The sequence below is a fragment of the Nelumbo nucifera genome, chromosome 1 (genome assembly GCF_055504915.1).
Source record: "Nelumbo nucifera cultivar China Antique chromosome 1, China Antique-T2T, whole genome shotgun sequence".
NCBI classification, from domain to species: domain Eukaryota; kingdom Viridiplantae; phylum Streptophyta; class Magnoliopsida; order Proteales; family Nelumbonaceae; genus Nelumbo; species Nelumbo nucifera.
Window position 1 is genome coordinate 141,165,844 of NC_142649.1, and position 25,265 is coordinate 141,191,108.

General features: G+C 38.0%; 1 long non-coding RNA gene, 1 other non-coding gene and 1 pseudogene across 2 annotated transcripts; 1 reads left to right on the forward strand and 2 right to left on the reverse strand.

Moving 5' to 3' along the window:
• LOC104590607 (cysteine-rich receptor-like protein kinase 25) overlaps positions 1-6,643 on the reverse strand; it is a 70,972-nt pseudogene extending 64,329 nt beyond the window's left edge.
• Positions 6,644-10,039: 3,396 nt separating this feature from the next.
• Positions 10,040-10,113, forward strand: TRNAN-GUU (transfer RNA asparagine (anticodon GUU)). The gene has a single exon. It is a non-coding gene; the product is annotated as a tRNA-Asn (tRNA).
• Positions 10,114-20,984: 10,871 nt separating this feature from the next.
• LOC148803911 (uncharacterized) lies at positions 20,985-23,802 on the reverse strand. Its single transcript, XR_016080290.1, has 2 exons — positions 23,601-23,802; positions 20,985-21,492 (listed from the first exon to the last, which is right to left on the reverse strand). It is a non-coding gene; the product is annotated as an uncharacterized LOC148803911 (long non-coding RNA).
• Between the last annotated feature and the right edge of the window lie 1,463 nt (positions 23,803-25,265).

Below are 25,265 nucleotides of genomic sequence, written 5' to 3' on the forward strand. Positions count from 1 at the left end.
GTACTACCTCATTATGGTATTTTGATTCTGCCTGTTGCAATCATATGACATCCAATTCATCACTGTTTACTTCCAAGTCACATCCTTCTATTGCACCAATTGTTCATACTGCTGATAGTTCCACCTTAATTGTCAAAAGTGTAGGCACTGTTTTAACATCTCGTTTGTCACTTCCTAACACTTTTTTGGTACCTAAATTATCTCTAAATCTTATATCTGTTGGACAATTATGTGAACTTGGTTTTGAACTACATTTCTCAAGTCGTGGTTGTGCTGTGCAGGATCCATGTTCAGGGAAGATCATTGGGACAGGCCGTAAGGTTGGGAGACTGTTTGAGCTATCATCTCTTCAATTACGATCTCTTGCTACTGTTGTTACCTCTAGTATCTGGCATTCTCGTCTTGGTCACATTTCTACCTCTAAATTAGGATCCTTAATTTTTAATGGATGTTTGGGTCCTGTTAAAACAACAGACTTTGATTGTGTTTCATGTCCTCTTTCAAAGAATCATGCTTTGCCTTTTACTATAAGTGATTCTGTTTCTTCTACACCTTTTGATCTTATCCATTCTGATATTTGGGGCCCTTCGCCTCATAATACCATGGGTGGTTCGCGTTATTTTGTGATATTCGTTGATGATTTCTCTCGATATACATGGATTTATCTCATGCGTAATAAATCTGAATTACCTACAATTTATATTCAATTTGCCACCATGATCAAAACTCAGTTTTCCTCTACATCAAAATTTTTCGCACTGATAATGCCATGGAATATAGAGATTCTATCCTCACCCAATTTCTTTCACAAAATGAAACTATCATTCATAGATCCTGTCCCGGTACCTCTCAACAAAATGGGCATGTAGAACGAAAACATAGGCATATTCTTGATATTGTTTGAGCTTTTTTAATCTCTTCCTCTTGTCCTGAACGTTTTTGGGGGAAAGCAGCCCTCACTACTGTTTATACCATCAATCGCATTCCTTCTCCTGTTATTGGTAACATTTCTCCTTATGAACGATTGTATGGCCATTGCCCTGATTACCAGTCTCTTCGTGTATTTGGCTGTGCTTGTTTTGTTCTATTACAACCTCATGAGCATACCAAATTGGAACCAAAAGCACGTCTATGTTGTTTTCTCGGGTATGGTATTGAACATAAAGGATATTGGTGTTGGGATCCTCTTTCCCAACGAATTTGCATATCTCGTCATGTTACCTTTTGGGAACACAAAATGTTTTCCAGTCTCTCCTCATTTCGAGTTACCACGACATCTTCACATTTCTTTACTGATCCTACTATCTCATTTTTTCCTGATGATTTACCTGTAGGTCCGACTACTTCATCTGATAGCTCTAACAGTACTGCATAACCTGCAACCTCTCCTGATGCATCTACCTTGCCTATGGATCCTCCAGCTCTACCTTCTTCTGTGCCCTTGATTCCTCCTGATAAATTCGACCCTGCTCATTCTAATGCTTCACTCCGTCGCTCTTGTAGGGTCACTAAACCTTCCATTCTTCTTCGTGATTTTCATTGTTATTCTACCATTGTATCTTTATATGAGCCTTGTACCTATCGCGAGGCTAGTACTGACCCTCTATGGTAGAAAGCAATGGCAGAAGAAATTCAAGCTCTTACAAGTACTCATACTTGGGATTTAGTTGACATGCCTCCAGATAAATCCGTGATTGGTTGCAAATGAGTCTACAAAATCAAGACTTGGGCAGATGGTTTAGTTGAAAGGTATAAAGCTAGATTGGTAGCTAAAGGGTTCACACAGGAGTATGGCATTGATTATGATGAGACTTTTGTTCCAGTAGCTTGTCTCACTTCTGTTCGCAGTCTTATTGTGATTGCTGCAGCTAAGCACTGACATTTATTTCAGATGGATGTTAAGAATGCTTTTTTCAATGGTGATCTTTCTGAAGAGATTTATATGCACCCCCCTCCTGGTTATGATCATCTCCCTAATCAGGTTTGTCGTCTCCGTAAGGCTCTATATGAACTTAAGCAGGCGCCTCGAGCATGGTTCTCCAAATTCAGCTCTACTATTTGTCAGTTTGGCTTTCAATCTAGCACTTATGGTCATGCCTTGTTCATCCGAAAGACCTCACAAGGTTGTGTACTTCTCCTCCTTTATGTGGATGACATGATCATTACTAGCGATGATTTGCAGGGCATTTCTACTCTTAAGTCCTTTCTTAGCAAAAAGTTTGAAATGAAGATCTTGGTCGACTAACTTATTTCTTAGGCATTGAGGTCTCCTCCGACCAATCGGGATATTATCTGTCTCAGGCCAAGTATGCCACTGATCTTGTTTCTCGTGCAGGACTCACTGATACTAAGACTATTACCACTCCAATTGAGCCCAATTCCCATTTGGCAGCCACTGATGGTACTCCTCTTAGTGACTGCATCTTATATCGGCAACTAGTTGGCAGTCTTGTATACCTTACTGTTCCTCGTCCTGATATTGCGTATGCTATCCATATTGTGAGTCAGTTCATGTCTGCCCCTCGCATTACTCATTATGTTGTTATGCTTCGGATCATCCGTTATGTCAAGGGCACTTTATCTCATGGACTTCACTACTCCAGTTCTTCCTCTCTTCATTTGATCGCATATTCTGATGCTGATTGGGTCGGTGATCCTACTGATAGATACTCCACTACTGGTTATTGTTTCTTTCTTGGAGATTCCCTTATATCTTGGTGTAGTAAGAAGCAAACGGTTGTCTCTCGTTCCAGTATTGAAGCTGAACATCAAGCTCTTGCTGACACTACTTCCGAGCTACTATGGTTACGATGGTTACTCCATGACATGGGAATTACTCATTCATCTGCAACCCCTCTTCACTGTGACAATCGTAGCGCCATACAGATTGCCCACAATGACGTCTTTCATGAGCACACTAAGCATATTGAGACTGATTGTCACTTTATTCGTCATCATGTGTTCGAGGTTACTGTTCGCTTTATTCCTATCCCTTCCTAGGATCAGTCTACAAATATATTTACCAAAGCTCACTCTCCTCTTCGCTTTTGTACTCTCATTGGCAAACTCCAGATGACTGATACATTACCATCTTGAGTTTGAGGGGGGATGTTAGCATATTCTATCAAAATTGGTTTCATTATCTCCTTCCTTCTAGGAGATAACTGTACATATCTTATCTTCTCTTCTTTCCTTATTTTAGGTCACCGACCTTGTCTCCCTATTATATCCTTATTATAATTAGCTCTATTATAAATAGAACTGTAGCCTAGAAATATCTTCTCCATTCATCCTTCTTGGTTCGTATCAATAAGCGTATTAATTAGGTATTACTGTTACTCCTAAAACATTTAGATTCATTAATTTTTATATGACTAATTAGTAAATAATAATAAGATGAAGATTTGGAGATAAACTTACAATGTTCCAACAATTCTACTTGTATTTCCGTTGAGTTTGATCCACTCCAACAGGTTTTGCCAGGCCGAAATCTGCAATTTTGGGATTCATGTCCCCATCTAATAAAATATTACTGGATTTAAGATCTCGATGAACAATCTTCAGTCGAGAATCTTCATGTAGATCGCGCTATTCCCAGTATAATTTTGTAGCGTGTTTCCCAGTCCAAATGTCTACGTTTGGTGGGATCTGCAGATAACATTCCTCCAAAAATTAATATAAGAAGAAAATTAAAAGATAAAGAAGGCTAAATGGGATCAAATCAGATTTGAAAATGTAATACGCTTATTTATTGAATTAAAATTAATAAATAAGCCACATCCTGCCAGTATAATTTTGTAGCGTGTTTCTTGCCTCTTCTTCCAACCAATACTACTGAAGCGATATCTCCTAGCTCACCTTTTTTCTAGAAGCGGGGTGGAACTTGCTATTCATCAGAGATTCCTTTTGCTTGCTCCACCTTAAATCAAACCCTTCTGTCTGCATGTCTCTTACATGAGATCTTTAAACCCATCCATTTAGTTGTCCCTTTGGCCAAAATTAGAGATTTTAAGTTTTTGATGAATGACCAAAATTATAATATGGTTCAAACTTGGTCGTCTTGTCCTAAAGTTTGTGCTGAGATGAATGTAAAGCCAATTTTATTTCAAAAAATATATAAATACAAATTTGTACTGTATATTGTATATACATATAGTATGTATATATTGTATTGGCTGATATGATATACCCTTTTTAAAAATTTTAATTTAAAGTTCTAATATAGAATTAAGTGGTATTTGGGATTTAGATTAAACCTATTTTTGCCTATAGTTTATCCTTATATTGTTAAAGTTGTAGATTCATGCTGGTTTTGAATTTGAAACCATGTTTGACATATCCATTAATTGTTTCTTATCACTATCAGGTCGGGTTCGGAGGTACCCTATCTCAATTTAATCTGATCTATTTGCAAGGGGTTTGGAGAGGTGTTTTCAGTTCTTTGTTGACCCGGCGGGTTGAATTGTTTGAACTATTACCCAGTCAAAATTCTGGGTCTGATTTGCATGAAACCTGTCATTTGGTTTAAAACATCAGGTACCTGGATGGTTGAACTATATATTGATCACCCATTCACTAGGTCACCGCACACTTCAAAATCCATTTTTGAGTCTTAAATTGCAAATTTTATATATTTATAAATAAAAAGTTAAAAAAATATAAATTAAATATAAAATAATATTTATTTATACATCTGTTACATCTAAATAATAATTAGACATTTTTTATTGATAAATTACCTGTTTTTGCATATATATATAAATATATATATGTATATATATATATATATATATATATACATATATATATATATATCTGATGTGGCAATGTCTGACCCATTCAACTCGAAACGTCAAACCAGTGACCCACAACGCAGCGGTTCGTCCTTTAGGTTGACCTCTAAAATTAACATTGGTTTGGAGAACATGGTACCCTATTGTGTATAGTACATTTTTTTTTTATCAAAAAGAAAGAAAATAAACAGGAAACGATCTAGGCTCGTATTAAGCACAAACTCCTAGACCAGCAACTTCTCTTCTTCTTCCAAGCAAAACCCTAGGAGTTTAACAAGGTTCCTGTGTTGAAGCCTAGCAACCAAAACAACCTCGTTCTTGAACTCTTGGTCACCTTGTCCAGAATTTCTGGATCTCTTCACGGCTATTTCTTGCCCACTTGAAAGTCTACCCTGATCATGATACAGTAAAGCATCTATATATTAGAGATCTTTAATCAAGTCATCATTGTTATTTGTGTTTTAGTTTGTTGATAATTAATAATAATTACCTTGTAAACAGCACCAAATCCACCTTCTCCAAGCAGAGAAGTTGTCTGTTGCTGCTTTTATAGTCTCGAAGTCAAACTGCAAGGATTCCACACTTGTAATCTCAACTATCTCTACACCCACAAACAAAAACGAAACAGAAATAAGAAGAGCATTTAATAACTAAACAGTATATATAGAATCTTATTACAATCGATGACAATAAAATAATAAGCCAGGATACTTGCCATTCTCATTTTCTTCCTTCGTAGTGAACAGAAGAAGAAAATGATGGACGGAATCAGCAGTACTGCCGCTACGGGTATGATAACAATAACAATAGTTTTTGATGATGATGAGGTACTCCGATTTCCTACGGATCATAAACAAATTTAGCCAATATTATTGAATGCTGAATTTGCAGAAAACATTCACCTAATAACAGAGCCAAGACCTCAAGAAAATTTTGGGGTCTAGTAAAAACTATCCCTGGTAGCTGTGGGTACCTGAAGGTGCGGGGGGTTGTGGTGATGGTGGTGGAGGATAGAAAGGGGTCATGTCATAGTGCACTAAACAGCTAGGACGGAGAACATAGGCTGATTGTCTCAGGGCACAACAGTTGGGAAGATCAGCAATTGCAGTTCTTAAGCATTTCTCACACTGGATTCCAGATAGATCTGGAGTACACTGCACATGACAGTATAAATGCTGAAACAGAGTGTAATTGGCATCTCCAGTAGCAAACTTTTGAGGAGAAGAATAGTAGGCTGCGCGGATAACTAGGCCATCCATCAAATCTGACAATACTTTGTTAAACAATAACGAATCAGAGACATTGTAACCGCCGCGAAACCAAGCCCATGGATATTCTTCGTCGGTAGAGAAGATAGATCGGTTTGAATATCTAAACAGACAATCATCATACCATATTATTGCCTCTTTTTGGTTGGGGCATCGCTGTAAGATATCTCGGCTTGAAGCACTGACGCAAGCCCGGCATGTGTCAAGACTAGCATAACCGTTGCACATGAAGATCCGCACCAACGCCGGTGGTGTCGTTGTAGAAGCCCAGAGAAGAAGCCTTGGAGGAAAGAGTAGGGAGGAGAAGATTTAGATTGTTTTGATAGGTACTGTGGTCAGTAAAATTACCTGCTGTTTCAATACAAAAATGGTATATGTAGCTTTGCTCTGTACTTGGACCAATCACAATGGAGAAAAGAAGCAAAAGCAAGATCAACCGAAAGGATTTTGAAACATGGAGAAGAAGAAGAAGCAGCACAACATATTGAGCCATTGAAAAACTATATCAAGAGTCGCAACCTTACAAATGATTTGAATGCTGGAGACAGAAACAGCTTATGTAATTTATTAGGTGCCTGCCATGTCCAAGCGTGTAGAAACCTTCAAATTTCAATGGAACCACTCACGTAGTAGTTTCAGTATATATATGTTTTAACATCGATATTGATGTGAACCAGCATTTGATTATCATGGCTGTGTAAGAAAGTAATTTGAAAAAGAAAAGAATTAGTCTTGTTTACCAGCAAAAAAAAACAAAAAAAAAAAAAAAACAGAAAGAATTAGTCGTGTAGGAAATTACCTCTTACGGTCTTACCGACCGGAGAACATTCAACATGGATGCGCTCCAACTTGTAGCTGTGGAAGAAAGTCAATGGATCGGGTTAAGTGGTAAACCCACCTTGACCTCGGGTCATTCTTATTCGAGCTGCGGATCGTATCGTGTAAATATAGCCTTGATTGAGTAAGATAGGGATATCAATGGTCCAATACCATTCAAAATACTTTGATTAGGAATCGACCTACATTAGACTTGGTCCGCTAATTGCTGGGTCAACCGTATTCTTAACAATTCATCGATCAGGCAAATACAATAGTCGGGTGCTCTAGTAATTTAATCATATGGTAGATTTTTATCTTATATATTAATGTCACACGAAATATACTTAGGTTCAAATACTATTTTTCGAAGCCTACAAAGCCTCCAAGCAACTATTTCTATTTTGATTCAAATACTATTAGTATCATTTATATTTTTTAACATAGAAATTGATGTGATTCAGTATTTGATCATCCTGGTTGTCTAATATAATAATTTGAAAAACAAAAAGGAAAAATTAGGGTTTGACTATGATAAAAGAAGACAAGTAGGCTTCTTACAATGGTATCAAAAAATCTGAGGCTTGATCCGACATCTGATTTGATTATTTTGGATTTGGATGATGTATTTATATAATTGGATTGGACTTGGATGTTACAATCTATACCTAATTACTAATTAAATCAGATTTGGATTTGACCCCATCTGATTAGATTAAAATCTAAATATGATTATATATTATTTATTAATTTTAATATATAAATTTTACATAATTGTATTTAAAATTATAAAAATCTATTCTATATATTATATTATATATAAATTTATATATATACAGTTATATTTGTATTAATTTATTATATATAAGTTGAAAAATAAATACTTTTTTATTTTTTCTGGTATTTTAGAAAATTTATAGCAAAGTCGGATTAAAATTTAAATTCGATCCAAGTCCATTAAGATTCAAATTCGAATATGAGTCTTTAAATCCGATCAGATTCGGATGTAATTTCTCAATAATCAGATCGGATGTGAACTTTGCTGCATCCAATCCGATTATAGCCCTAAAAACAAGATATTAATAACCAATTAGGTGGTATTTATTAAAATTACGGGAGGATCATAATTGGTCAAAACCCTTTTGCTGGTATCATATCTTATAGGCAGTATAGATTTTTCTATATTTTTAGTATTAATATTGATGTGAATAAGTGTAGAAAATGATAGGTGTGAGTCTGTATTTAATCATCCTATGAAAAAAAATAATATCTTTGTTATAGAATAAAATCTATTCAAGGATCTCACTTAACAGTTTAAGCTTTTAGATTATATTGAATGGTTTTTTCACCCCATTATAATTAATTAAGTTTCAGCGCAAAATATGATTAGGCTTGTACTGTCTACACTTCAAGCCCTATGGGCTTTTGTGTAAAAGGACATATTAGAGAATAAAGTCTATTCAAGAAACCTCACTTAACAGTTTAAGCTTTTAGGTTGAATGGTTCTTTCCCTACTAACACCATTCAACATATATATATATATATGTATATATTTTTTTTTTACCATCAATGTGGACGTGAATCAGTATTATTTGATCATCCTGGCTGTGTAAGAAAACATTTCAACAAAGAATGAAGAATTAAAATTAGTCTTGTGGGAAAAATACCTCTTTCTGTTCAACATTCAACATGAGTGCTCTCGCTGGTTTGCTATGTGGGGTAAGTTGGTGGGGATAAGTGTTTAACCCACCTTGATCTCGGGTTAGTCTTATTTGAGTTTCAGTTCATGTTCAAGTTGGAATTGCACCACGCCAGACCCAACCTGTTTGCAGAGTGCCCGTTTGAAGGGTTTTTCTGCAGTTAGGAAGCCGTGTTTAATGAAAATCCTAGAAAACCGAAAAATCTCAAGACTTTCCTGTGAATCTATTTTTGGTAGCTTCTCAGAAGCTGTTCAATCAACGCAGAAGCCTTCTCAACACTGTAACCCAGGTGCAGGAGGGATTCAATTTCAAGTATCCACTTTGATCAACAAGAGACCTTACCAACCAAATGGTTGGTACCTTGCTTATAAAGATTAGTGGACTGCTACTAAATATCGAATTTATGCAACTCTTGATTTTCTTCTCACAGGCAGGACCCATAAAAATGAGAATATAAAATGGTTTGACTACAATATTATCACTGAAAAATGCAAAACAAATCTTTATTTTGTTTTCTTTTGAAAAAAAAGCTTTATTAATAATCATGAAAATACCCTTAGGGGTGGAGGGGATTAAACTTGACCCTTTGACATAGAACTATACAAAGTAAGAGATTCTAATTTATATCTGGGGTTACAAAGGATTCTCAAGAAGAATGATGAGGATGAAAACCTTTGTTTGGTCTCGATGATCCCCACGCTGCTTTAAATTAATTATCACTTATCAGCCACTATCTCAAGTTCGTCCGTAGACATTTTATTCTTTTTTTATCCAATCACCCATTCTTGGTTAAGATTATTCTTCTATATTGATGTACTTTCTTTGTCTGGTCTTTCTCCATTGTGACTGACTATGAAAAAAAATAAAATGAAAAAGAAGTTCATAATTTGTTCATGTTCGAAGCAAGTTATTTGTATGCATGTGCACAATTACTAGGAATTTAGCTATTTACAAATTTCATTTTATATTTTTCTTACTAATAATTTATCTTAGATTTCAACTCGGCACTGTAGGAATAAAAGCAATGGAAAGCCCTAAATGTCCAAATTGCAGACAGCAACTTGGATCCTTCAACCCAAACCTAACCAGGCCCACCCAGCCCAGGACAAATTGGGTTAGAACTTAGAAGGTTCATAAGCCCAAATTTGGACCTTTGCTTAACTTAAAGCACCAAAAGTGATTTAGAGTGGGATGGCTACATAAGGGCCCAGCCCATTGAGCCATATGAATTCACATGCATGCATGTATTTATGAGAAAATTGTTATGTAAAGCAAAAACTATATATTCATCACAAAATAACAAAAGAAAAATGGTAATATTGTTCTATGATATCACAACTTAAAAAAAGATAATAGGTAGCTTGGCCATCATTTACCAAGAGCTCAAACTAATTCATGCTTGATCTCAACTTATCCCAGCATCAATTCAATTTTATACGTTTTGCACACTAATATTTGCTGTGCTGGAGTAGCTCAGTTGGTTAGAGCGTGTGGCTGTTAACCACAAGGTCGAAGGTTCAAGCCCTTCCTCTAGCGTTATCAAGTATTCTTATTGCCCTGACCATGTTTTTTTTCACTTTTTTCTCATAAAAATAAAAAAAATAAAAAAAAAAAGACTGGAGTGGGTGTGATTATGGGCCCAGAGACCATTTCGCAAGGTTGAAATGCTTGAATTTGGATGATGGGCAGAGGAGTGCTGAGTGCAGGCACTTGACTTCCTTGATCTTATTTCTTGATCCCTTGCAGTATTGCATGATCAATCTCGGGACGGGTTAGGTAGGTTATCTACTTATCAACAGGTAATTAGTACTGGTTCATATAAAATTTGAATGTGCTGGTCTATGCTCAATTTTAGACCTGGCAAAAAGTTGTTCCAACCTACGAATCCGACCCTACTCAATCCGAAAAAACAGGGTTAGGGTCTTATATTTAGCTACCTGAATGTGAGAATGATCCAACTCGATCCAATGGGTCAATCCGCTGATCTGATTGTCAAGTTTAATTGGGATTATTTATGCATTGTTATAAGTTTCCACTCTTTAATTTTTTTTATTTAATCTTTACTCTTTATTGTTTACTTTTTAAAGTTTTTTTAATTTTATATTTGGAATTTTAAGATTAATTCCTCTAATTTTGATATTTTTCATATAGTTTTTCTTTATTTTTTTTAAATTTCAGTTATTTTTTGGAATAACCCGAATTAACCCATGGGTCAACCCTAACCCGAATATTTAAGATTAGGGTCTAGTATTTGATAACCCAACCCGACCCAAAATCAACCCGAAATGTCTTGGCCCAACCTGAACCTGACCAACCCAACCCAATTGCCCGGTCTACTCAATTTATTATCTACTCACATTTGCAGTGATTTCCTTTTGGTGTCAGGATATTAGTACATCATAAAGACTATGATACCCAAAACAAATATTAGTAACCAGGTAGGTGTCCATTGAGATTCTCGAACTAGAACTTCTGGGTTGAAATCCTTAGAAAGAATCTCAAACGACCGACGCTATCGATTCATTACTGTATTGCCATTACCATACCTTCTGTTACGTTTGGTTGGAGATTCTATTGGCAATTTGGCATTTCTAAACCAAGGGATTAATGCAGGGCAAATCCATCCATTTCCACTGGAATTTTATTCGTATAGGGGATAAAAGTTGCAAAACAATCCCCTTGAAGTCAAGGGTGGTCTGGGGTTTCTGAGATGGTAAGACATGGTTTTCTCAAGAAATAAATAAAACGAAAAAAAAAATCCATATATGCTCTATCTGATATTTGGTTCTCTCGTTTGGAAGATAACATCATTCACCCAAGACCTGGGGTAGAGTGAAGTACTTGGTGGAAAGACCTACGCAAGGCAGTCCCTACAAAATGGGATTAAGGATACTTAAAGGAGATCAAGAAGTTATATTCTAGATAGAAACAACAGACTACCACTTTCTTGAGTGACCTTGTCTAAGGGAAATCTAGTTTGGGTTAAATCAAGGCACTGAGAACAATTTCTGGGTAACTCCAAACTCCATCTGTAAGAATTGCCAACCAAACAAGCCGGTCAAACAAGTGTTAGCTGGGCTTCATTCAAATTCCATTTAATTTAGACTAGCATGAGATGCTAGAAACAATAAAGTCCTCTGCAATGTAATGCCAGATCTAAGGTAAGTAGCTGGATATATAAAATTTCAGGGTTCGACTATGATATGGAAAACCATATCATATCGAAAATCCCTAAAAATTACTGGATTTATTTTAGTAACCGGTAACTACAATTAAAATTTAAAATATCCAAAAAAACTAAAAGTGATGTTAGAAATAAAGGAAAATGTAAAACGGAGCTCACATCCAACTACGGAAGATGAAGTCAGTAATGAAAAAAAAGGAAATTAGAGTGAATGGGTCGACTGTGATAATCCGTATTCCCCGAAATAGACAAGTCTAATATTGATTGGTCCATCTCATCTGATATGATAAACTTGGCTAGAGAAACAAAGAATGGTGTTGAAGAAATATTTATGGGAGTTTTAACTCAACTTTTAACTGCATTTATATTTTCAATACGATACCAGAATCAATTCCCCTTTTCAACATTATTAATTAATGATTGCTACAACTCCTTGATTGACGGATTAGAAACAACCTGTGTCCCTTGTCAGACCCACATTAGTAAGAGACTTGTGCACCGGCTGTTCAATAGTCCTTGATAAACCGGAACCTATGATGACAAAAAATCAAGTGCCTATCAACCAGCTCTTGTGAGCCATCCGGCCAGGAAAGAGAATAGATGCAAAGGAAGTAGACTACGCATTTCATGATTGTCTCCAATGTAATTTCTACAGTTATATATTTTTCATCTAGTAGACAGGTCTAAATAATATGGTGTCCCTTTACATGATTTTCTTTGCACTGAATTGCTGGAATAGATTGTCAATGACAATACCATCATATCATACCTGTATTATCGTGGAGATAACTCAGGGTCCGTTTGGTTTGCACTTGGAACTGGAAACAAAATGCTCTAAATTTTGAATCGGAATAGTCTATTCCTATAGTCAGTTTGGTTCAAACAGGAATGGGAATAGTCTATTCCTGTAGTCAGTCTGATAGGACAACGTTGTGGGACATCCTGAGTTGCAACCGTAATGCAGTTTCAACATTGTTCAGGGGTGGCATCCCCTTTGCATAAAAAGAGACCATTGGCTCTATCAGGATTCTGGCCGGCAGTGGCAGTATTGAATCTGTTGTCGACTGAAACATTAGAGGATATGGAAGTGAGGAGAAGGTTAAGGTTGGCCTGATATGTGCTATTCCTATGTAATTTCCTCCCAAACAGAAGCGGTGTCTGAAGATGGGTTGGGCAGTGCAGAGATTCAGGCATAGTAGGATGGAAGAGAGGAGAAGGACGAGCAGATTGGAGCAAAGCATTGCTTTTGTTTCATCAGTTTGAATTTGGTAGAGGAGGTGTGCATGTAGCAGTGAGCAGCCCCAGACCATTTAATTTGTGAGTGATCTGATCAAAGATGCAATTTTGGGTTGTTTCGACTGTGTTCTTGTTACAGTGTCTGTCTTCTTCTCTCTGGACCGAATGATATTTGTCTCGTGTGCTGACCTTGGAGGTCCTTGGTTTCGCGTTTCTCAGTAATGACGCGTTGTGGAGAAATAAGAAATTGATCAAAATTCAAAGAAGATTGCCATGGATGATGATGGAAGCATAGAAGGATTGATTTGTTGTAGCTAAGGAGGATTCCCGGTAATTCTCCCTCCCTTTCTTCCAAATGGCGATAAATTTGAAGTGGCCAGCAGTTGACGTTGAAAGGTGGAAGGTAAATGGACTTTATAGGTCAATTTGGACAGTCCGGATTCATACTGCCAAGTATATATTTTATCAAAACTCTTGTGTCCATGGAAATTTAGTAAAAATATATCATTATCAGTTTTTATTTTTTGATGTTAGACCAACCTCTCATTTGCATTTTTCAAAAAAAAAAAAAACCACTCTCATTTGCATTGGGCCAAATTTAAGGGTGCGAGTTAAGTGGATTGGGCCTGCTTTAAGTTCAACTCATGCCCAACCCTTAGATTTGGGCATAAGGCTCGAGTTTGATCCGACCCTGAAGTCAAGCTTGAATTATTTAACTTGGGTCTGAACCAAACTGAATTTTTTTTTTCGCTTCATTTCATAAGGCTACACAACAGGGGTAGCCCATCCCTTTTCCCTTAAACCCCCAACCCCTGGTGGCAGCGGGATTTGATCCCAGGTCTCTATTCTGACAAATCAGAGAACCTACAACTGAGTCACGATCCAAACTGAAATTTGATGCAGCCTCAAGTTGATCAATCAGTCATACATATATATGATTTATCAGAAAAAATATATCATATATAATATATTACGCAGGCCCAGAGTGGGTTTGGATTATGTAAGTACTAGGCCCAGGCCTGGCCTAAAACTTTTAAAAGTTTTAACTTTTGGACCCAGGTCTAACTTGAAGCCCTAAAATCGAAGCTTACCCTGTACAAAATCATAGGTTCAATTGGTCTGGACTTAGGTTGGGTCCGCCCAAATTGCACCCGTATCAAGTTTCATAGTGAAGTGTCATAATCGAATCTAGGGGTCAGGTGTAACTTTCCAGTTTTTGCCCATCTATCTCCAAGGTCCAGGGCAATACTGGAAATCTAGTCCAGTTCAAGGATTCGAGTAATCCCATACTACATGTGCCTTGGGTCTTACCCTGGTGGCCGAGACAGGCCATCCCAACACTTGGTGGCACACCAATATCAGCCTTGGCAGGATAAATCTCCCCAGACTTATCCAATGGCTGTGAACATTTAAAACTAACACGAGTCTCTATAAGTGTCCAGTTTTAGGGTCTTACACAGAATTAATCCAAACAACATGAATCAAACATGCACTTTATTCATTTCCACTAAATAACAAAAGTACATCAAATCGGATTGAAGCTAAGGGCATACAAAACTGTTTAACAGCTCCCACTTGCACTTAGGTCCAATCTGGTATAAGCCGGAGTCCCATACTTTCCACGTGTTCCTCAAACACCTTCTGTGTCAGTGGCTTAGTCAATGGGTCTGCCACATTATCCGCTGATGCTACCTTCTGAATTAGGACATCCCCTCTACCAACGATCTCCCGTAGTACGTGGTGCTTCCTCTTGATGTGCTTCGACTTCGAGTGGGCCCGAGGCTCTTTAGCCTAGGCGATCGCCCCATTGTTGTCGCACAACAACGGGATGGGTGATGTGTTAGATGGAATCACTCCCAATTTGTGTATGAATTTCTTCATCCACACGACTTCCTTGGCAGCTTCACTTACGGCAATGTACTCGGCCTCGGTTGTGGAATCTGCAGTAGACCCCTGTTTGCTGCTTTTCTAGCAAACAACACACGATTCTATCGTGAAAACATACCCAGATGTAGACTTTCTATCATCTGGATCCGACTGGAAATCGACATCGGTATACCCTAGAACTTGCAGTGAACTACCATCGGATACCAAACAAAACTCTTTTGTCCTTCGAAGGTATTTGAGTATGTTCTTCACAGCAGTCCAATGCTCCTTCCCTGGGTTTTCCTGGAATCTGCTTACCACACTCACCGCCTGAGCAATGTCCGGGCGAGTGCACAGCATGGCATACATGATGCTCCCTACTGCTGAGGCATAGGGAACGTCTCTCATGTCCTCAATCTCCTCAGAAGTCTTGGGAGACATCTTCTTGGAGATAGTGACTCCGTGCCTGAAAGGAATGTTTCCTTTCTTGGAGTTCTCCATGCCGTATCTTTTGACAATTTTGTCAATATAAGCAGCCTGGGATAATCCAATTATCCGCTTCGATCTATCTCTATAGAGTCGAAGACCCAGTATGAATAAAGCTTCTCCAAGATCTTTCATGGAGAACTGCTGTGATAGCCATACCTTGACTGAAGTCAAAATTCCTACATCATTCCCAATGAGTAGGATATCGTCCACGTACAACACCAAAAAGGTGATCTTATCCCCACTGAATTTCCTGTAAACACAAGGCTCATCCGGATTCTGCTCAAAGTCAAATGTTTTGACTGCAGAATCAATTCGTCAGAGAGATACTCGCCACCTCGATCTGATCGAAGGGCCTTAATTTCTCTCCCTAACTGTTTCTCAACTTCCTGTCTGAACTCTTTGAACTTTTCAAAGGATTCAGACTTATGTCTCATTAGGTATACGTAACCATATCGTGAAAAATCATCTGTAAAGGTGATGAAATACATGTGTTGATTTCGTGTCCTAACACTCAGGGGACCACATACATCAGTATGTATTAGGTCAAGTGTGCCTTCAGATCTCTCAGGCTTACCGTCAAATGGCCGCTTAGTCATCTTACCTTGAAGGCAAGGCTCACAAGTGGGAAGATTTTCTACGGTTAGAAAATCCAAAGGACCATCCTTTACCAGCCTTGTGATTCGGTCAACACCGATATGACCAAGTCGGTAATGCCATAGGCATGTGGGATTTACTGTATCACGATTCCTTTTCTTGTGATTTTTGACCGACGTAGTTTTGGTTAAGTTAGTTTCCAGAGAAGGATGTAGAACATAGAGACCGTTCTCTAGTTCCCCGCATGCAATGTATTTGTTATTCTGTTTAACAGTAATCATATTACTAAAATAAATAATATATCCATCAGCACACAATTTAGAAACAGAAATCAAACTTCTTCTCAAGTTCTGTACATAAAGACAATCTTTAAGTACAAGCACTCCTCTAAAAACTAATTCTACGGTTCCTATTGCCGCAGCTGCAACACTTGCAGTCGTTCCCAAGAACAGTGTCACTTCGCCTTCACTCAACCTTCTGCTAACTTTGAACCCCTGCAGTGAGTTACACGCATGAGTTGAAGCCCCAGAGTCAACACACCAGGAAATAGAAGTAACTAACATATTAGTTTCTATGACACAAGTTTCGATGTTACCTTTCTTAGATTCCAGGTAGGCAGGATAGTTCCTCTTCCAGTGGCTGGCTTGCTTGCAGAAGTGACAGACATCAGATGCCTTGTTCTTCTTCTGCTTCTTAGGCTTGGCAGTTTTCTTCTGGGGCTTCTTTGCCTTTCTCTTTTTCTTGCCCGATTTGTTAGCTTCGGCAAGCATAACCACAGGCTCATCCTTCTTGAGTAGATCCTCGGCCCTCTACAACATATTGCTGAGTTCCTGGACGTTGACATTCAGCTTATTCATATTGTAGTTCATTGTGAACGCATTGAAAGAAGAGGGCAAAGAATTCAGGATGGCATCCATTTGCGTGCCAAGATCTAGTCCAGATCCAAGAGCTTCTAGTTTGTTAATGTATCCCATCATCCGAAGACAATGGTTATGAACTTTCTGCCCCTTGGACATCTGCGCAGTCATGAATAATTTCAGGACCTTCTGTCGAGTAGAACGGTTCTGCTCTTCATACATTGTCTTTAGACTGTCCAATATGTCCTTGGCTAGCTCGATCTGATCGAACCGCCTCTGTATTGAGTTGTCTAATGAGGCAATGACAAAGCAGCGGGCTAGGGAGTTCTTGTCCTTCCAATCTTGGTAATCCCTCCTACGGGCCTCAGAAGCCCTATCACCCGGATGCTCCGGGGCAGGATTTTTCACTACCTTATCTAACTTTTCAGAAGTTAGGACCAGCATAAGATTTTTGTACCAGTCGGCATAGTTTGGACCCTTAAGCTTGTTATCGTCTAGAAACTTTGCGAATTGACCGTTTGCCATTTTCTGATAAAATAGCAAAATCGTTAGTCCACAACCTTTGTTAGATTCATGTTACCTACATAGATATGGTTTTTAATCTATGTTCCATTCCCATTTGTTCATCTTTGAGATTTCCCTCCTTTCTCAATGACGGAGACAATGAAATGTCTCTGGAAATGTGGGAAATCACATGGGGTGCGTGAAGCCAACTGTTTCAGCTGCATAACCTCACCACCTTTCTATGATGGATCATATCCACTCATCAAATGAGTTTCCCTTTTTTGGCCTCTGTCAGACAGGGTTCAGAGCCGTTTTCAGGTAAACCTTTCTGTCCAGTGAGTGCTTACCCATCATATTCAGGTTACGCCAAGGTACCGTGAGAAAGTTCCCATTTTCTAGTGAAGCCCCTCCCACATCGGTCTATGACGCCCCTATCATCTTATGAAACACTCTGACAGATCCAACAGTAAATGGATAACCCAATTTTATGGTGTGTTTCCTCATTACTGAAGGACCCATCATTGTGCTAATGATGGAAGGCCTTTAGAGAGTCCATCATATGGATCTCCCTATCGCATGCACTCATATTTGCTGGAGGGAACGAAATTACGCCCTAGTTCTAATTTAGGTCAAGCCAGAGTAGCTCCCACTGACTTTCATAAAGTCAGATTTCTGGTGGGCCTTAAGTGGCTTGGGGTTCCATACGCATCCCTTTGCAGGGTTGTGGGGCCCACCAAGCAAGGAGGGGTCATGCAATGACCTTAAGGGACACCATGGCAATGATGTGCATTCAGCCATGGTGTGGGCAAGAGCCACTAACGAGTCTTCATGGGCCTAGTGCTTATAGCCCATGGTCGTAGTACATCAAACATCCAAACATCACATGTAAAGGAGGAATTGATCCAATCAATTAACTGATGTAAAGCCCATCGAATAGCCCATTTAAAATCTAAATCATTAACAATTAATGTGTACTAGGTGTATGGGCTGAATCGCAGTTAGCAGTTCGGCCCATACACCTTATCTCACACTAATGGGCTTTTGTAGTTTTAACCCTTTAAAACTGGGCTTTACAGGTGGGTCGAATTAATCCCTGTAATTGAACATCAGATTTGGAACAACAAGTGTGAGAAATATGGACTGAAAAACAGTCCCCTTCGAACCCTAGATTCGGTCCAAACAGTTTTTATCCAATCTAGTCCGAAATGGTCCAAAACTGATTTTCAATTCAAGAATTAATTCATGAAAGATCTGAAATTAATAATCTTGATTTTAAACAATCACAAATCAATTATTGACTATTCGCACCACCTGCAAAACAGAGGTTAATCACTAAGGCTGCAGTTTCACAAATTGCAAATCGCAGAAAGCGATTTCTCCATCTGCAAATCTCCAGCGCTGCCATCTTCTTCCTTCTTCTTTAATCAAGAAAATAAATAACAGAAATCCTATTTCTATTAATTAATTACATTCTTGATCAAATCCTATACATTCAGTCTAGAAAATAAAAAAAATTATTTACAAACCGAATTGAATGAAATAAATGAAAAAGGGTGCGCAGACCATCTGCGCCAAATCTGCACTGCGATCTCCAGGTTCGAACAGTCCATTAAATCAAAATAAATAAAGAACAATTCTAAATAAATTTTGGATTTAATAAAAATTAATTTCAGATCAATCGCCCTTAACAAGAAACCATTTTTTGAAAAAAAAAAGAAAGCAATCTGCGCAAATCTTGGCAAAACATCTTCTATCCATCTGCGCAGGGTCAGATCTGATTTTCTTTTGGTTCAAGATTCGAACCTGTGGCTCGGATACCACTGAAAGAATGGTAGGATCCATCTAATGGAAACCAATAAAGTTGCGGAATGGGTGGGCGAATTTCAAAAATTTTCCTACCTTCTTCGAACTGGGAATCATATTCCCTAAATTTAGAATACCATATTCAAGGATCTTACTTGAACTATAATCGAACCAGATCTGAACCAAAAAGTAAAAGGGAGGAATATACCTGATCCGGAGAAGTAGTATCTCCCAAAGTTGGTGTTCACGCCCGAAGAAGAAACCAAGATCTACTCCTGCTAAAGATGACACAGCTGTGGATGGATTGGAACCAGTGGAGTGCATCCTACACACTGGATCCTTCGCAAGAATCCTCTGGAAACTCTGAACACCGAATCTTTTTCAGTTTTTCCTGCAAGATTGATGTCAAGAACTGATTTCTTGACTTCCTATTGCTGTAAAGATCGAATCTTGCAAGAGGGAATGGCGGCGGTAGGAGGAGAACTCCAGGGACGAAGATGGTTGAACTGCTTCTCTTCTCTCTGGAGTATGAATGAGATCTGATCTCAATTCGCAGGGAGTTTTCTTTCCTGCTCTCCCTAGGTTCGAAATCTGATATGTTTCTCTTGGTTTCTCCTCCTTTCTTCTTGATTAAGAAACTTTCTAATTAGGAGTTATCCCAATCCAAATCTGTATTTGGATAGGGGATTATCTTAATCCTATCTGCAAATTAAGTTAGTTTACTCCTGATCTTATCAAGAGGTTACTAGATTCAAATCTAATTTGAATTTGGTCTCCTAGAGTGGATAAGGTTAAAGGACCAATCATTTTACTAACATTAATCTCAGATTCGCCCCATAGATGGGTGATCATATCAGCCCAGCTCGAAATGGGCTTTTGGCCCATTATATGTTCAGTGTTTAACTAGTTTCTAATCTGCCGCCCAATTGGGCTTCTTTTTGTGGCATGGGACCCAAGCATTGATCTACACACCAGCCACATGGGTTCGGCCCAGCCTTTAATACAAGGCCCAGCCGAATTCATTGAAAAACTCAGTGAACCCATGAGTCCATCACATGGACCCTATGGGCCCAACATTTACATTAAGTGGTTCTTGGGCCAAGCCATCTTATAAAAACCCAGGGACTGTGGGCAGGTGCAAGATTAGCCCATTAGGTACTATCCTAAATGGTCTTACACTCAACCTCTCAGCCCTTAATGATCAAGCACTGCCCGACAAGAGAAGACCTCTCCCTCGACTGCAAGGAACAGTGCCGCACTCTCCACTCACATGGATCCCGGGAATTAAAACCATTTGCAAACAATTCGAAACTTTACATATATATATAAATATATTAATTTTGCAAAACAAAATTCCAACGATTGAAATCAACTTCCGACAGTTTGGTTTCCATCAGAGAGAGTGCATTCCCGATCATTACCCTTTGTCCGACAAAGGGGCTAATCCTATCACTATAATCACCCACTCAGATGAATTCTCAGACTGTCCCAACATACCCAGGTTTTGATCCCCATCTAAGGATCTCACTGATTGGCATATCAAAGACAACCCGATCCAACATCTAGTGAAGTGTCATAATCGAGTCTAGGGGTCAGGTGTAACTTTCCAGTTTTTGCCCATCTATCTCCAAGGTTCAGGGCAATACTGGAAATCTGGTCCGATTCAAGGATTCGAGTAATCCCATACTGCATGTGCCTTGGGTCTTACCCTGGTGGCCGAGACAGGCCATCCTAACACTTGGTGGCACAGTAGTATCAGCCTTGGCTGGATAAATCTCCCCAGACTTATCCAATGGCTGTGAACATTTAAAACTAACACGAGTCTCTATAAGTGTCCAGTTTTAGGGTCTTACACAGAATTAAACCAAACAACATGAATCAAACATGCACTTTATTCATTTCCACTAAATAACAAAAGTACATCAAATCGGATTGAAACTAAGGGCATACAAAACTGTCTAACACTATCCCCAATTAACAATTGGTTCTGGTTCTGAGTCCAAGTTATGGAACTGATTAACAACCAGTTTGGGATTGGTACACCCTATCCCAAACCAGACCCAATCCATTGAAAATTCTAGGAGGAGATTCTAAAGTAGTGGTGCAATGGATAAATAACCAAAATTTGACTCCATGGCCATATAGAAACACAAGGTAGGAAATTATTTTTACTGGGGTAATGTATTTACAGATCAACAAATGGATTGGCTGACATACTGGCAAAAAAAAGGGGTTGGTAGAAATCATTTTTACTAGGGTATGCTGGGGGAGCTTAATGTAACAGCAACATTTCTCTTCTTAGGTGATGCCCGGATCCTCTTTGGACACTCATCATTCCCTTGGGGAGTATGGCTTGTCATCTCAACTGGTGAATGAATGAAGCTGATGTAAACAAATACATATCCTAATTAAAGATATGAAATTGATAAACAATGATGAATAATATATATCGCTTGTCAATATATTCAAATATTAGAAATCATGAAATTGATAAATATACAAATAAACCACGAAAATACACTAAAGACACAATAAGAACACTTAAATTAAGTAACACATGCAGCTACCTAGATATGATAACAGACCTATTCAAAAATAATCAAACAATAAAAACTCATTAAATATAAAACAAAAAAAAAAAAGAGAACAAGGGTTGAGTTGAGTTGGATTGGAGGTCTTATCAGGGTTAGCTCAGGATTGAAAACATGGGTTCAATTTAACTTCAGGTTGGGTTAGGCTTGAGTCCTTGATCAATTTAACCCAACTATTGTAAGTTAATCAAAGGCTAGGTTTTTTGGTGTGAGACAAATATAATACTTTTGAATCACCATAGCTTTGTCTATATATTTACGTAGGCCAACTTGAACCTGACTTGAGTCCAACCCAAATTAAGTTCAGCAAGTGCCCTGAACTTAATGGAGTTATTACTGATAGAGTAGTGACAACAACTTAGTTGGCAAAGGTGTACTTATAGAAAGTTATATGAAAATAATTTCACTGTGAAATTAAGATAGAAAGTATTGCAGCTTAGGCATTATGACACAGTGTTGGTCAAACTAACAGGAAATTAAGAAAGTTATATGATGTACAGAGCAATCGCTTTTAAGCCCCCTGGAGGTATCCTACGTACAGAGCAAAGATTAAAAAATCCGATTGGTCTTGATTGGGTTATTCTTCTGAAAGCTTTTATTCCAACTAAATAATCTCCTGAGTAACAAGTTCCTTAGTTCCTTACTGACTGACAAGGTTTCAGGCTAAAGCTGAAGCTCACACTATAGGTGAAGTCAATCAGACAATCCAACTTGAAGATTGGGTTTTGACCAATTTCAAGTCAGGTTTGAGTTATGCTGTCAGTATTACTTCAATTTTGGTTTAACACCAACCTAGTGGTCACTGACAAGGTAGATGCTCAGCAGATGAATCAATTGGTTTTGTGTTCAACATGTGTGCTTTCAGTGGGACTGCTCAAGTCTATCTTGGGGGGCCTACGGACCTTATTCCAGAGTCATTTTTCACAATGTAGAAATCTCAGTAATTATGGTTCCAACAGGATGGGATGCCTGGAATTACAAGGGCCAAGAGTAAGATATCATCTCAGACCTCACTTCTTTATATTCTGCTATTTTATCAGAACACTAGCTTGCTACTTCAATAACATCCTCTCGTGCTATAATTTCAGAGACAAGTTTGCATACGCAGAAGCTAATTGCAGAAGATCAGGGTCAATTACTTCTAATGGGGTGGCATGAGAAAAGAAACTCAGTAGATTAGAGTTGCAAGCTTTGACAAGTCTATCTTTCATTTACCAAGAAGAATGGTTTGCCAAACAACCCTGCAGTCTAGTTTTGCCATTTTGTTCTGTTTAGTACCATATCCATCATTAATAAGGATTCTTAAATTGTTTCTTTTTACCTCCACCCAATTTTAGCTTCAAAATGCTAATATATACAAATGAATGATGGCACGATACATGGAGGATGCATATTGTGAATTGAATCCATTTGAGAATAGCTGAAATGGAAAAACTGAATGACTTACTGCTTTGTCACACTATAAATAGTCCTGTTTTCTCTATTTTTCTCAAGTTATTTAAAAGTGATTCTTGAATGTTTGTTTTTCTACAACTCTTGATGTAAACCAAATGCAAAATCTAAATGGCAGATGGATTCACTAGCATAAATTCAACTAAGCATATAATGGAGCTATTCGATGAAACATAAAGAATTTAGCAGCTGCCGTAATAAAAGATGTTGGCATTATCTACCAATTTAAATAAACTGAAAGCATAACATCACCCTACAATTCTTTATCTACCAATTTAAATAAACTAAAAACAACCACCAAAACACACATATACACACAGATCACCAGTAATGTGTGAATTGTGCAACCCTCTGAGACCGAGACATTTGTTGGTACAGAACAAAATCAAATGATGAGATCGACCAAATAGAAAGAGATAGAGAGGAGAGAGAGAGAGAGAGATTTACCTATGGTTGGATCCTGTCCAATGGTGTTAAGCTCGGTTGAGAAGGAGACGGCGGTGGTTTGAAATTCGATTGAGAGAGAAACAGACGATTGAGAGAGGAGATATATATAGAGAGGCAGGAAGAGAATGAAATGTTTTAGAGGGGGAATAAAATGAGAACAGGAAGAGGCGCTGGGACTGGGAGGAAACCCTATTCAAGTTACACAGACAAGACCAATATTTTTACCAGCAGCTCCTATTCAGCCCCCTCATAAACTATCGCTAGAAATAATTTTTTTTTTTTTTGTAGAGAACAGTCCCACATCTCTGATTCTCATAATGCCAACCTTGCTGGTGTTACTTCCAAAAATAAAGGTAACAACTCTCAAAAACCTCCACAGCAATTTTCTCCATCATTCAATACTATAAGAGGAAGAGGACAAGGTCGTGGGTTTTCCCAATATAATCCTCAATATTTTTCAAATCAATCTCAACAATTTTCTAGAGGGCATAGAGGTAAGAGCAATATAATTTACCAAATCTGTAATAAAGCTGACATAGTGCTCTTCAATGTCAAGAAGCAAAATATGCTTTTGGTTTTGCTAATGATAACACATACACCAAACCATCTGTGTTTCATGGAGAAATAAGTACACCTCAGTATCAGAATTCCCATAATGAAAATAGCTTCAACTCCAACTGGTATCCAGATTTAGGAGCTACACATCATATGACCCCAGATTTAGACAATCTGTAGAAACGATCTGAATATACTGGGTCCGATCAAGTGAAGGTTGGGAATGGTCAAGGTTTGCACAATCAATATACTGGATCTTCTTCTATGATGTTTGATCAACATGCATTTTCTTTAAAAGATATCTGTCATGTTCCATCAATCTACAAAAATTTATTATTTGTTAGTTAATTTATAGAGGATAATGATTTATTTTTTGAATTTCATCGTGATTGTTGTTATGTGAAGGACTATTTAGGGATAATTCTACTACGAGGGGTCAGTAGAGATGGCTTATATAGCTTCCTTTCTTTGGCCACCATAACACCATGGGCTTTTGTTGGTAAACGGACTTCTATTCATGAATGGCATCTTCGTCTCGGTCATACAGCTCTACACACGTACGGCAAGTCAATTCAAAATTTGGTCTTCCTTTTGATAGATCTAGAACTAATCAATCAATTTGTGAGTCATGTCAAATGAGTAAGAGTCATAGGTTGTCTTTACGTTCTTCCAGTTCTCAGTCCATGCACCCTTTAGATTTATTTATTTATTTTTTTATGTATGGGGCCCAACTCCCATTAAGTCAAATAGTGGATAATCTTATTATGTTATTTTTAGGGATGATTTTTCAAAATTTTCTTGGATATATCGTATGGCTCAAAAATTAGATATATTTGAGATATTTCTTAAGTTTAAGAGACATGTTGAAGTCCTCTTTGATGCTAAGATCAAAACGTTTCAATCTGATTGGAGTGGCAAGTATTGTCACTTATCTCGCTACCTCAACTCTCAAGGAATCACTCATCAACTTGCTTGCCCTCACACTAATCAGTCTTATCTCTACTGGCCACCTCCAATCTCCCCTTCTCCTTCTAGGTTGATACAACAAAAATTGCTATCTTCTTGATCAATCCGCTGCCCACTGTGGTTCTCAATAGTATGTTTCCTTAT